Source organism: Eufriesea mexicana, unplaced genomic scaffold (genome assembly GCF_001483705.2).
Source record: "Eufriesea mexicana isolate 0111107269 unplaced genomic scaffold, ASM148370v2 scaffold4545, whole genome shotgun sequence".
In the NCBI taxonomy this organism is placed as follows: Eukaryota; Metazoa; Arthropoda; class Insecta; order Hymenoptera; family Apidae; genus Eufriesea; species Eufriesea mexicana.
The window spans coordinates 113,544-129,179 of NW_016912511.1; the positions used below are offsets into that span (position 1 = coordinate 113,544).

General features: G+C 35.6%; 1 protein-coding gene and 1 pseudogene across 1 annotated transcript in view; one reads left to right on the top strand and one right to left on the bottom strand.

The window, feature by feature from the left end:
• LOC108551553 (probable G-protein coupled receptor 158) overlaps positions 1–15,636 on the bottom strand; it is a 254,840-nt gene that overhangs the window by 79,952 nt on the left and 159,252 nt on the right. The gene's annotated exons all lie outside the window — the stretch shown is intronic.
• LOC108551550 (histone H3.3-like) lies at positions 561–1,222 on the top strand (annotated as a pseudogene).

Below are 15,636 nucleotides of genomic sequence, written 5' to 3' on the forward strand. Positions count from 1 at the left end.
CCGACGCGGTCCTCCATGGTATCGCATCTCTCTCGTTACAGCATCATGGGAGAGACGCATCTCGCGCTACACGACAGTAAACCGGTTTAATGCGGCCGGCCTTCAGCCAGTCGCGTTACATCAAAGGAACTCATTAAAGCTACGAAGCCAACCGAGTAACATTCCTATTACCAGAGTCTTAGGACGACTATCATACTCGTTTCAGACCTCAAAGAGTTTGCTGACCGCCGAGAGCTGCACATGGGTATTACCTAGTGAGAAAATGGCGGCTCACGACGTTACTTTTTGTTGAACGATCTCTTGAATTGTAATCAACTTGATTTTACGACGAACGTAGTTGACATGGGACATGCAACGACGTGCAAAATGTAGACAGTGTCACAGAATGGGGTTGCGAGGATTGTTGACAGGGAGTGGCTGTTGCGAGTAGCTAGTTCTGACAGGTTGACGTCACGCGTTCGACATGGAGCCATCACGAAACCGAATCCAGGGAATTTGTGTACGATGTATATTTTCGATTGACTGACTCTTGGTCGGGTGTCTTGGAGATAGGAATCGGGATGACTTGGTCAGCGAGCAAACTTTGTAATAGAGGAAGAGGTGGTCAGAGGCGTGGTGAGTATCGTTCATGCACTCACCACCAGAGGGAATCCAGGAGGACCTAAGTTTCTCGCAAGTGCCTTGAACCCTTTGATTCCCATATATACAAAGTCCAAGCCTTCCAATAGTATCCCAGTCTAAGGCAGGGGTCAGCTAGGTGTCGTTACTGATGTTATGATGACACTAGTGATGACACTAGCATAATCCAGGATGAAACGCATCCCTTCCTTTTCCTTTCGTCCTTTCCAGCGCTACACGACCAAAACTTGTCACGTAACACAGAAGATACCACAATTGACATCAAATAGGGTGAAGGGGATCGAAAGCTCATGGTTATAGGCCAGGAACCCTCACTCTCCGTGAAATTCGACGATACCAGAAGAGTACCGAACTTCTCATCCGAAAATTGCCATTCCAAAGACCAGTTCGTGAAATTGCGCGAGATTTCAAGACCGTTTTGAGGTTCCAAAGTTCAGCTAGTCATGACTCTGCAAGAAGCTAGCGAAGTGTATCTAGCTGGTCTTTTCGAAGACACAACTTGCGAGCTATTCATGCTAAGTGCGTTACAATCATGTCAAAGGGTATTCAATTGGCTCGACGTATTCGTGGAGAGAGAGCTTAAACTATTTAGGCTACCTACAACACAATTATGAATCCTATAGAAAAATCCACGACCTGGTGGGATGTAGACCAAACTAGGCACAGGATTTTTCTTTCATTGGAAATTTAATATCATATGTACCACGCCAACTTATTAATTACGAGATCTGTCAGTGAAGCACTTACTATAGCTATATTGTAGTACATTATAGTATTACTGTAGCTATATCACGTGATGCAATTCAGAACTTATCTGCCCTAATTTTGGCCTAAACTAGGCAGGCTTGGGGATAGCCAGTGTTTTTGCTGGCCAGCTAACAGAGAAAGTTTGGGAAAGTCGCAATGTGTTCTGCAGATGTGCTAACCTCCCAAGTTCTGGTAAAAAAGAGGTCGTCGTCGACCTAGACTTGACCCCTATATCTCGAAGATATCGCCAACGAGTCTTGGACAAATCTTGCTACGCGAAGACGTCATCCTGACTGGAGACGGAGGAATACAGAATATAACGTGACTGAAGACGACAGTCAGGACGACCTTAATGATTTTTGTGACCCTCTGCATTCTTGGAGATTCGTGAGATTCAGTCAAATCATATCAAGTCCAAACTCTTACACTTTCAGGTAAGCAAGTATCATTTTTCAGATACCTTTTTCTGGAACACGTTCAACGAATTTGATAGATCATGCTGATTCATTTCCAGGTCATACTCCTGAGATAGGTAGCAAAAATGTGTTTGATGGACCTGTGTCTATTACACTCTTCGCAGATCTTTGGGTCATTTTTGATGATAAGAATGGAGTACATCTAGTCAACTCTGAAGCTTGGTCTGTCAGGTAACAGTTGAGCTGTCATTAGCATACTTAGGCTGATATCTCTTATGCCAATTCTGATTTTATCTGATTTTATCTGTTGAATCCTGAGTTTTCTCATCTTCATTGTAACCTCAGTAAAGACACCTGATCTATTGCAGAAGTACTCGATTCCAGAAATTATTATACCACAATTTTTCTAGCCGATAGAAGGCACGAAGTATTAAAGAGTCGTATTAAACGAGACAAATATTCTAAGATGTTAAAAGCAGAATATATAACAGATAAAGGAAGTGTCTAGGTAACTGTAGGGATCACGAAGACTTTTCACTGGAATTTTCAGGCACTTGAACTGAAAACCGTTAACTCCTTGCCTCAGTGCCAGGATTTCAGGTCTAGATCCTTTGTACGTGCAGCTGCAGTTCGCCGGACTGGGCTTCTATTAGCATACTATCGAGTTTCCGATATCACCGGCCGTATGACTAGAAAGGTAGAATTTGCATCGTCGGGACGGTTAATGTGGACATGCTAGCCAGGGAACCAGTTTCTATTCCAGCGATGAACTATGGCAGCGGGAAGTTCGCCGCGCCATCTAACTTTGTGCCGCGTTGGAAAGTGGATCTTTTGTAGGTTAGACCCGGGCCCAGGTGGGCGATCGTATAGGCAAATTTTAGTAACGCTGGCTTAATGGCCTTCGGACTGGCATCGAGGAAACTAGAAACGTGGAATATTTCGAATGGTACGTGTCGAGGCCAACGTGTCAGACATTGTCTTCTCTTCGAGCTAGATTTATTAACACAGGTTGGACACTATTTTGATGACCTTCGGGGTGACCTGTGTGTACTCCAAATTGTCAAAACTAACGATATAGTCTATGACGTATGATTTACAATATACAGGGTGTCCTACAATCGATGGAATTATTCGATATATATAACGAAATGATTTTTTCCAAAAAGAAAGTCAAAAATGAAATAAAATAATTTTTTTTCTAATAGAAGACTCCTTTTTGAGAAAATTGCTTCAAATATTTGTGGGGCTCAGTTTTGATGAAAGAGGCCATAATTATTATTGTGTATTTGGTAGAGAGAGAAATATTTTGAATAATTTTTTGAATAATAAAATTAATTCTTAATTTCGAGTGAATTTAATTATTTAATATAATAACGTGAACCCAACTAGAGATAATCTACAGTGACAGTCATTAAGTTGAAATGTAATTAAATGCACCTGCACCAACAAATAGTTAAACCTAATTTTCTCGAGAATGGAGCTTTCATGAAAGCTTTCCAAAATAAAAATTTTGTTCCCTATATTTTCGACTTATTTTTTCACATAGAATTACTTCCTGTTACGTTCTATTTCAAATTACATTGTAACATATTTTATTCAGAAATTAAATTCAAAATTATAATCGAACGAAGAGAAGTAAACTCATCTTCCTTTCTCCTCTCGTTAATAATAATTTTTATTGCCATACAACTATGACACTTCTCCTCAAATTTCTCGAAATAATGTATTTTACATTTAACGTGTTCCAAACTCAAATTATTTGACACTTTCAGATACAAAATTACACTTTATTCTACTTATTCTACCTTGTTTTGCCTTCAAAATTAATTTATAATATATGCATACAGTATACCACGAAGTAATCCTGCATGTGGTATAGAACTACGTTCCATCCTGTAAACATTGTAATCCCTCCTAGCCCGAGACGTTATTTTGCATATACAAAACTGAAAATCTTCGATATTTTTCAAATTATTTTATATCAGACACGCTGCAGAAAATATCCGAAGTGAATAGAAAATTCAGTAACCCATAGGATGATGAACGTACACAGTTTCGAGATTTATAATGCGGTAGTGGTTCATTGTTACAATGTATTATCCCGGAAGTCCGCTGATACAAGGACTTCCATGTTCAACACGTTGCACTGAAACAACTTTGTCCATTGAGTCTCGTGAAAGAAGTGGCAAGCAGAGTTATTTCTCAAGAGTGCTGCTGGTAGCAGTGATACCGGTGCTTTTCCCACGTAGCCTTTATGCATCCGGTGAATGTGCCTCTTTGAGTAGCTCCATAGGAAGAGATATAGGAGACTTAGGTCAGAGAAATTGGACGGCTACAATAAAAGACCGCCACGACTGATCTATCATCCCGAGAGCTGTTTATTGTGACGCGGAATAGCTTCGTATCCTGAAATACTTTCCTGTACCCACGCGAGTGTACCTAACCCACTGACGCAGAAAATGGTTTTCCCGTGCTGCTGGAAGTTCAAAGTCACGTTAGCAAACATTTAGGTCACCGGTCTTACGATTTCTAATGCTTCGAGATCCTTTTTGCTCGTATTGGACAGCAAACTAGAAGTTATGGTCTCTGGACCCAGGTCTGCAGACATGGGATTGCCAATCTTGGAACCTAGACTCAGTCTCCAAAACTGGGACACATGGATCTCGATTTCAGATATGGATTTCAGGACTTTGGCCTTTAAACTTCGGTTCGTAGATCCTATTTTTTCCTCATCCAGACACGAATCTCTAGATTTCGGTCTTTACCATGAAATCCTGAGACTGGGGGACCTAGATTTCCCAGATTGTTTCTCTGCACGCATTGTCAGGCTTAGAGACCTAGATTTCAGTCCTCAAACGCGAATTCCTAGAATTGGATCGCTGAGCTGTGTTTCGTGGACTCGAATCTTCAGGTTTCAGGCTTTAACATCGAATCCTTGCAATTAGTTGCTAAGTGGTGATAAGATTCCTGATCTTGGTTTCCTACACATGTGGTTAGACTCGGAGACCTAGATTGCAGTTCATAAACGTACATTCCCAGCTTTCGATTCTACAGCTTTGTTTCCACCTAGACTCGAATCCCTAGATTCCGATCTTCAATCTCAAGTTTTTAGATCTATACGATAATAGTTTTATTACTAAATTAGAGTTTGTAGATTTCAATCTTTACATATCGATTCCACGGGTTTAGCTCCCTAGATTTTAAACCTGAATTTAGCTACCCGGATTTTATTCTGTGGCTTTGGGTTTTCAAACTCGACTATCGATATCGCAATTAGCCAAATCGAATATTCATGTTTGATAATCTGAAATTGGATCAACGCGTTTGTGACTAGGGAAATGAAATGGATAAATTCAAAAATATATCGATGCAGCCAAGTTCTGAATATCGAAAGGCACTTTGCAATCAAAAATAGCTGCGCGCTATCCAATCCGCATGCACTCGATTCAAATAGTGACAACATCCAGCAGAATAGTCCGCAATAAATCCCAAAACGTCAGCTAACAAGCATCGCTGTCGTCTAAACGAACAAACACCGCAAAATCCTACGCTAGACCAGCATCCACCGTTTCTCAGCATCTGGTACGTCGCCTGGTGCTCAGTAAAGCTGGTTTATCGCTTCGCAACGCAACGAAAACACAATCAGGTCGGCGTGAGCGTCGGTATAGGAAGTTTGCCCGAACGACTCCCATGAGGCTTGCGAATTCTCGCGTGGCTGAATCGTGATAGATCCAGCGGGTAAAATCGATTACCAGTACGGAGGATCCGCGCGATCCGCTAAGCGGAAAAGCGGAACGTAGCGACGTATAGCGCTACGTACGATATAACAAGATCCTAAATTAAAGCATCAAGTAGCGAAACCTAACTACTGCAATGACACCTAGGGTCGTGTACGCCATACTACACTGTTAGGAAACTAAATATCAGATGTACTTTGTGGATACTTAATTGAGCTTTTCAATTCCTTTCTCTCTCTCTTTCTCTCTCTCCTTTATTCGTTTTTGATGAAAAATTTGTATACACGTCCACTAATCACTCCAAAAGTTGCAACATCATATGCAATATCATACTATGATTTTTAAAAAAAGAAATTAATTAGTTAACGATTAGAAATTATTAATAGATCGTTGCAATTGATAAATAACAAATAAAGCATAGTAATTACTAATAAACTATAATTAATAAGAAATAATAAATGTACAGGATGGACCACTCGACATGATCACTTTGATTGTTTTTATTATTAATGAATTGAGCTTTTTCTGCCTTTTGTTACATAGTTAATTTAACCAAAATCAGGTCCCGCTGTTTTGGAGATTTTTCGATGTCCTATCAAATGAAGAAAAATAATTTTTTATTAATTCTCTAATAAATAAAAAATTGGAAGACATGATCACTTTAATTGTTTTTATTATCAGTGTGTTGATCTTTTTCTGCCTTTTGTTACATAGTTAATTTAACCAGAATCAGGTCTCGCTGTTTCGGAGATTTTTTGATGTCATATCAAATGAAACAAAATAATTTTTTATTAATTCTCGAATAAATAAAGAATTGGAAATAATTAATGTATTCACGTTGAATGGTCCACCCTGTATATTAATAATATACTGTTTATTAGTGATTACTGTGGTTTATTTGCAATTTGCTTTATTCGAATCGTTAATTAATTCATCCTTTTTTAAAATGTCAGAGTGGGCTGATGCTGCAATTTTTGAAGTGACTAGTGGATATCATGAAGCTAAATGATATTGGTCAGAGACTATGGTATTGTTCGTAGTTATGTATCTACTTAAACAATAGTTGCTTGGAGTACCAGGATATCGAGTAGTATTTGCCATCAATCAGGTGTTGTTATTGCAGGTTAAGCATCGCTCGTCGAAGTCCATGTTTAGGATGGGTGCACCGGCGGGAAATGTATTTTCACGAGTTTCCTAATTAACTCTCCTCCTTACATCTTCAACTCCCTCACGAATTGTGTTTAGGTGTATACAAAGCTTGCTTTGTTTACCACTAAGTTGTTCCCTTCGAGTACCTACCTATCCGGGATGATGTTGTTGTTCACTCTGCGATAAGTAGTTTTATAATAGTAGTCAAAAGCAGTTAGTGCGTGGAGAAAAGATATATATAATATATCATTTCCTCCAAAATTCTCACGCCTGGTGTACATTCCCAGTATCCATTTCCCAGATGAGGACAAAAAAAAATATAATAAATATATGGAGTAGGGAAAAGAAGAGTAAGGTTTTGGGTGGTGGGGTTTTGTGTATTCTCTATCGTGATGAAATTGATTTGGAAATATTCCAATGCTCCAGGAAGAATACTACTGTAAAGAGAAAGTTGGGGAGGGGGGAGGGAATATTCTTCTGACATTTCGAGTAATTAAACGATTCAAAGAAAAAACAACATTTCCAGCAATAAGGAAAGAAAGGAGAGAGAGAGAGAGAGAGATAGCAAAAAAGGGTTCTAAAAACAACAATGAAAAAGGAGGAGGAGGCCAATACACAAAGCTTCTAAAATAGGAAATTCAACAATAAAAAGAATAAAATAGATAATCACAAAGGAGCAAAATTCTAGTATGAAGAATTAAATAAGAAAAAGCAGTAGCAATAAAAAATTAACAACAAAATAAAAAGATAAATGCAGAAAGACCACAAAAAGAAATTTCGGTAATACAAAAGCAAGGTACGCAAGACAAAAGGAATAAAATTCTGAGAGAAAGATAAGAATGAAAAATAAAAAATAATACAATATCATCATTATATTACACCATTATCAGGAACATCCTCAGAAAAACAGGAAAGAAATTTCTGCAACATGCAGGAGGAAACACGCAAGGAAAACATGGAATCCCAATAAAACGAAGAAAGAGAACCACAATGCTGTCAGAAGAAGAATTCCACTAATAAATAAAGACAGAAGAAAAATCCCATTAACCCAGCGACAAAAAAGTCGACAAGAAAAATCTTTAAAGATAAGAAGGAAAATGGATCGGGAAATGGATAATAGTAATGCAAGAAAATGCTCAAAGGTGTTGGATCGACGACAAGGAATTGCTAATAAGATAACAGCAGCTGAAGATATATAGTAGATATATAGTAAGATATAGTAGCTAACGGAGATGTATAGTACCACTCATGCTAGTTTTCTATGACTCCCCATCTTCTCGGCATTTCGTCAATTCCCACGAACATGTGAGCTCTGGCGATTTTCGACTTTACGACCCAGGTATACCCCATGGAAGTTACTATACCCCAAGGAACAAGCAACGTTGGCAACAACTCTGCGCTAAACTGTTATATACATACGCATATACATATATATATCGTCTGGATGCATGGCTTCCGGCCAACTTTTACACGCGCATGTTTATTCTGTTCACGCGCCATAGTGACAGCCTCGCGACCGTACGTGCGTTTGGATTCCAACAGCTCGCGGCCTCGTTTTCTCGCGATTTATTCGTGGATTTCGCCGGATGCCCCAAGGAAGCGATCCCTCAGGAACTTTCTTCGAGTTGAAAAAATTGGACCGTGCTGAAAAAATTATTCGAGCAACGATTTCAAGTTTAATATCAAATTCAAAATTGTTTTTAATACTCTCTCTCTTCGAAAATATCTATTTTCCTTATTCCGAAATTTTTCAAGGTTTCTTCAAGAATTTTCCTCGGGATAAAAAGAATTTTCTTCTGGAAAATTAAATCATTCTTTTCTTAAAAATCAAACAAATTTTTATAATTTCAATATCGAATTTGGGTAATCTAGAATAATTTCTATAATAACTATTATCGAGAATTTAAAATGGTTCTCTGTAAATTTTCTTCTAAAATATTATTAAACGAATATCCGTAATTCCAATATCGAATATGGGAATTTCATTTAATCTTTCTTCGAAATATTTATTTGTTTCTTTCCCTGTTTTCGAGATTTTTAAAACAACCTTCGCGAATTTTCTTAGCACAAAAGAGTTGCTATATCGAATTCAGATAATTTCAAATAATTTCTCACTGAAAATATTTTTTGCTACTCGTTTCCAAAATTTTTAAAAATATTTCGCGAATTTCCCTCGCAGTTATGAAATTAGTAAACGGATCTATTTAATTTCCATATGGAATTTAGGTAATATTAAATAATCTCTCTTTAGAATAAAATGGACGATTATTTCTTCGTTTTTCCAGTTTATTTCTCTGATTTTAAACTATTTTATTGGTAACACTCGAGGCATTTTCCGACGATATTTCCCACAGAAAGAACGCGCTTCTTTTTCCCTATGGGGAAGAGAAATAGCACCAGGGCGAACTCGTAAACATAACTCCAGTCCACCAGCAATTTTTGCGTCGATTGGAAACGAAATTTATCGCGCGTGTCCCTGTACCCTTGGCTCTCCTAGACAATTACTCGACCCCCGCGAATCTCCCCGTTCCTTTCTGCGATTCCATAAAGCACGAGAAAATTGTATCTTTAATCGATAAATAAGACTCTTCTCGCGCAGGTAATTTCTTCGTGACCTGAAGCAAGAAATTGGCCTGGTCGACTGGCCTTTCATTCGTGCTTAATAATCGAGAAATTTCTACCATAAAACGCCCTAGAAATTTGTCTTACGTCAGAGCAGCTTTTATAGTTAATGTTTCCTGTCATTTCCATTTTCCTCTCTCTTTCTTCTTTTTTTCTTTTTTTTTTCCAGGACACTGAGATCGTGAATTTTATAGAATATAGTTATGACTTTGAATGATCATTTCGTTCCCCAAACGGGAATTTTTAACAACAGAGCAATTGTGGTCTGAGAAAAGTTTTTGAATTTTCTGGATATGTGCAACATTTCTATTCGTCTCAATTATTTTTAAAATCGAGATGAATCGATTACATGATGTTCCTTGAACAATGATGAAAATAATGAATTTTCGTGTATACACATGGTCACATGTACTGAGAAACGAGACATGTATTCTTACTTACATATTGGTGTCAAAATAGAAATTTAATTTTCTAAATTTTACGTTTCCTATATTTTATTAAAAATAAATTAAATTTCTCTTGATTAATAGAGTTTATTATGCCCAAATAATTTCATTGATTTTAATCAATTTAATTTAATTTATTAATTAACTTCCCATTTTCCTTGTCTCAGGAGTCCAATAAAATTTTAATAAAATTTTAAAATTTTAGGAGGCACTTGCGTTTATTTTTGACGACATTTCATTCAAGAAGGAAACAGTTTTGCTACTGTAATCTATCAGTTGGAAATTTATATAGCTACATTTTCGATTAGCAACTTATTGAATCAATATATTTAACTACTGACGTGTAGGTTATATATTGAAAATTATTCGAGTTAGTATGAATATAGTACGAACAGAACATGAATATTAACTAGGAACTACGATACGCAGAATATAATATATATAGTATACATGTACCACATACTAGTTTCACGTGAACTAGAAACCGTCAATATTCATGAACACGGATATTGAAACAGGTAATAACTTATACATTATACACTACATTACAAGCTTAATTAAATAACGGAATTAAAATTTCTTTCGCAACAGTTATTCGGCAATTTATCGATGCTATTTCAACCCCTTGCGCCACTATTTTAATCAAAATAGTAAGTATAGATTATTATATTTCTAGCTATGTAAATTACCAGTTTGCTTGACAAAATAAATTCGGAAGTATCTTCTCTGTGTCCAACGAAAAGCTTCAAATTGATTCCTCTACTATTGGCCAAGGACAACTCTAGCACCCACCATAAATTTTTCTCAGAATAGTGAAGCAATTGTAAGAATGTAAAATAAATACAAACTCACGTTCGAAAACTGTCAAAGTAGCAATGAGGCGTGGCACAATCGACAAGAAAATCAGTCACACGTCGAGCCATTTCGTATTAACGTGGCAAAGAATAACACGCAACTGAGACAGAAAGACATCGACGAAAATTGATCACGAGTCTGGCCCGTGTTGTTTACGTTCGACCCCATCTACGAACCACGTCTCTCACACGTCATATTCGTGTATGACCCGATTTCCTTACCACGTCTGTCACACGTCATACTCGTGTTTGACCCTGCTTCCTTACCACGAGTCTCACACGATATCGTAAGCGAAGAAATCAAAACATAAAACGTTCTAATTTCATTTTCGACTATATAAAAGAAAATATTTTATCTTTCCGATCACTATAGCTAACCTAACGTGACTGGTCAAATAACCAGTGACAAAAAAAATAAAAGAAAACACTCAAGGAAAAGAAGAAAATAATGAAATAACAGGTAACATTGAAAAATTAATCGTAATGTATATTGGAACAAAAATCTCGTAATTAAGTGATCAAATCGATGAAACTGAAAGCAAAATTTTAATCGAAAGTTAAAAACTTATTCTTCGATTTGTGATAAATTTGGTGTTAATTATTATCCCAAAATTATCGGTTTAAAATTGGGAGGAACGTGATACACACGACATTTGAATTAAAAAATTTCGAAATTTTTAGTCGCTGGTTTAGCAAGTGGTCTTCAACAAGGGGATGCACATACACGTGTACACACAAATGCCAGGTTGGTGTCGGAATTCTGCAACTTGTTGCGTTTCGCGGCTCGTAAAGCGGTCATCGTTGCAGATTCGATAGAGGGCCGGGTCGAAATATCATTTCGAAACGTTATTTCGAATAATGGGTGCCTTTGTCCTCTGATATTTTGATTTGCCAACGCGATTTGGCTCGTTGAGGATAATAATCGGGCACAACAAAGAAATTAACGCTTTTTAGTAACAAGTTTTTCGTACAAATACGTTTCGATGATTGAAATGGCTTTAGTCAGGTCTGAATCGCAATACCTTTATTTCTTAGAACTTTTGAAAAGGGTTTGGTTTGATTTGGAATTATTTTACGTTATTATTATTATTTTCTTTTTTCAAAGAGTTTTAATACTTTTGATAAACTTTTGTTGAACTAATTAATATTTAAGAACTAATTAAAATTAATGGAAAAGTTACATCTATATACATGTATAGTTCTTTTCCATGTTTATTAATTAGTATTATGTAAATTTGATAGGTATGAGATCTTTGTAGAATTAAATACTCTACTAGAGAGTAATATGGTATAATATGAGATGTTACTATAAGATATATTATACTATACAATATAGTGAAAAATTCGAACGTGGTCTGTATATTATATTATGGTATAGTATGGTAGCTGTATGTGTGTCTACTTGTGAGATTTTATTATACATTTGTATAACCTTTAATATAATTACTATTCGTTATAATTTATATTTAATTGGACTTCACGTCGAATGTTTGAAATATTTTCGATATTTTATGCTGGGAATCGTTCTAGACATATTTTAATGAACAATGGCATAATAATGCATAATTTAAATATCAATTCTTTCGACGAGAAATCGATGAAAATTTAAATCATTTTACAATATTTACCCTGGAATTATTTGTCATATTTTCTGAAGGTATAATAAAATTACGACGTATCAAAATTCAAATATTCTTCCATCAGTAAAGTTTTAATGAATAGCAGATAAAATTTAAATATTTAATTTTCCAACAAAGTTCCACTGTGAATATCCGCAATGTTTTTCACTTAGTTTAATTTCCAATTTAAAACTAATAATACGCGAATGCAATAATAATCGTAAATAACCATTAATTTATATATGAAATTTCCATACCTGATATATAAAATCAACGTTTCAAACACTCTTATCACGTGCTTTAATGTGAAAACGAATAGCAATTTATAATGAAGCGAGTAATTAATTCCTATAAAATACTTTCATTGCAAATATTCCAAATTATTGGAAACATTCAAATTTTTATGAAAATACCTGCGAAAATAACCAAATGAAATCATAATGGACACTGTTGTCTAAATTTTAAACGTATTTAAATATCGATAAATAATTATAAAACTGGGACAACGACTAACAATAATTATTTTACTTCGTTTCCTTGTTAATTATTGATTTATGACTTTAATTAAATTTAATTCACACGATTGTGATGGTCGATATTTCAAATTGGTATGTGATGAGTTTGCGAGGGTGTAATTATTGAAAAGCGTAAACAGGACAATTAGGCAGTGTGAGAAACGAGTGCTGTTGGAAACATGTCCCCTACAGTAATTTGCAATAATATTTCAATTGCATTGTAAAACGTTTTCCTTTCATACATTCCACCAGATATAAATGACATTTTTGTTAACAAACGGAAAAGATTATTAAAAATTTCTCGTCACGCGTGAATTTAATATATAAATAATTCGTTTACATTTTGCATCGCTGCTACCAATCATTTTTAACACGAATTAAGGTTGCCTGTCGGAGAGATCTTTTAATTTTTAATTTAATTGCTAGTTCACATTTAACCCTTTGCACTCGGCGATCCTTTCGTTACAGAAACATAGCAATTCAAAGACTTTCTGCCATAAAATCGACTATATTTTCAAAACGGTAAATAAGAAGTGCAAATTAACAATAAAACGTAGAATTATTTTACCTCGATATTCCACGCGTCGTTGGGCATTTTTAAATTCGAGATATTAATTAATAACGATTTTTCGAAATTGATTAAATGACGACTGAGAGTCGCCCCTCGAGTGCAAAGTTAATAAAATGAATTTTATTAATACAAATTTCATGGAATATTAAATATTATATTTAATATTAAAATTCTCAAAATAACCCGTTTCAAATATTTTATTTATCGTATTAAAAAATTAAACGGCATTATTGATTCTTCACACCGTGTGTATTAATTCTGTTTACTTACCGAGTTTGCAAAACCATTTTGAATCATGTGATTCAAGTAGAACTTCATAGCATGATAAAAAATGGGAAATAACGGGAAGCTAATAATTATATTAAATGCTCCTCTTTATACTGAACAACTTTTATTTGGAATATTTTTTCATGTAATAAACAGTTTGTTAATTTCAAACTGCGTATATCTATTTATTTCCATCATACTTTCAACTTTAATTAATACCATTTGTACGTGACGCACTTGTTTTTCGGTATTTTTAAAGCCAATAAAAAAATCTTAAAATTATATTTTTAATCAGTAACAGAAATTATGCTACATAACGTCATGGTATTAATAAATCCTTCTGTCATATTATTGTAAATATTAGAGACTTCATTAACTTTCCCTCAAAACATTTTATCCTTGTTTCCCGTTTTGAAATTTTAATGGCTTTTTCGATAGCACTAGGATTTCTCTCTGGCAGTATTTTCAGCAGAAAAATATTTCCTGCTATGCGTTTTGCATGTCAAACTATATAATGCTGTGCCAGAAACGTTATTTGACGTCAAGCTGTTGTGTAACATTTATTATAACGGAACATATTTTAATTTTTCGAGAAAAAAGTTTATTCTCTTTCTGACAACTTTGTAAATAAAGAGTCGAGTGCTGACATTACACCCAATAACGTTAAGTTTATAATTCTTTTATTGCGTTCGATAATTTCTATAAAATAATTCTTATATAATATTTAAAAATCGGTAAGAGCCTTACTATAAATTATTTACTATAGTGCAATTTTAACCTAACCAAACAAATATCACTTTACAATATCACTTTATAAATATTTAATTGTAAATAATTTTCCACCAAAGGTTAAATAATTTTTTGGCAAGAACAATTTAACTCTCGTGGCAACGTGGTTTTATTTTACGTGTATGGACCGAACCCTTGGAAGCAAGGTATTCCTCTTGTAATACCAATGAAAATTATTACGAGGCTCAAATATAACTTAGCAAGCAGGATTTTCCACCGTAGTTACGATAAACAACTCCACACGTTAGATAATGTTCGCACGCTCTCAGGCGTGTAAATTTCCGTTGTTTCGCCGCGCCAACGACAGATGTCTTCCGTTTCTCGCTGGTGCTTCCACCACATCGCCGCTGTATATATACAAATTCCTAGACGGTACATTCTACTGCGTTGAGTTCAGCATAGGGACAAGTAACTACAATATATTCCTTCCAGTGTTGAATCCAGTTCCAAATGAGTCTCATAGCTTAGAATACTATAAAATCCTTTCTCTATATACACATTCCTAGAAGGTGGTGTACACTTTACAGCGTTGAGTTTTAGTATAGGGATAAGTAACTATATATTCCTTCCAGTGTTGAGTCTAGTTCCAAATGAGTCTCCATAACTCGGAATACTATAAAATCCCTTCTCTTTCTCTTCTTCTTCGTTCAAGGAAGATTTAAAAACAAAGAATGTGATCAGTGCTATGGTTGCAGTTGAGTGGCTGTAAAAGTTGACGTTCAGGGACGGATAACGAAAAGAACCCTTAGCCCCCCCAGGCCCTAGTTGTATGTGAAGTCTAGCTTCTTTCCTTAGGTCAGAAAAAGGTGTCCAGTCCTGTTCTGATCACGCACTCTTCACATTACGTTGTTCATACTTCCTGTCAGTTCTGGTTGAACCAAGTATAGTTTTCCCATTCTTCTAAGTTACTTTACGTGATCTGGGCTCGTAAACCCGTGTGTCTCAAGGGTGTCGATGGTTAGCAAGAGTGACAAGAATAACAAGAAAATTCAACACCAACGAATTTGAGGACAAAACTAGGATTATAGAAGTTTACAGAGTAAATAAGAGTGGGAAATTGAATGTAATCGAACGACTACTTCGCACATGTATGTGTCATAAACGATGTCAAACACGTCGAATATATGGGAATATTTTACACAGCGATAATTAGGGCGTACACTTGAGGTTTTAATTACGCGACAAACGAAAAAACGGCGCTGTTCAGCGAAAAATATCACGATTCGCAAAAAAGTCGTGCAACTTTCTCGTGAAATCGAGTTCGA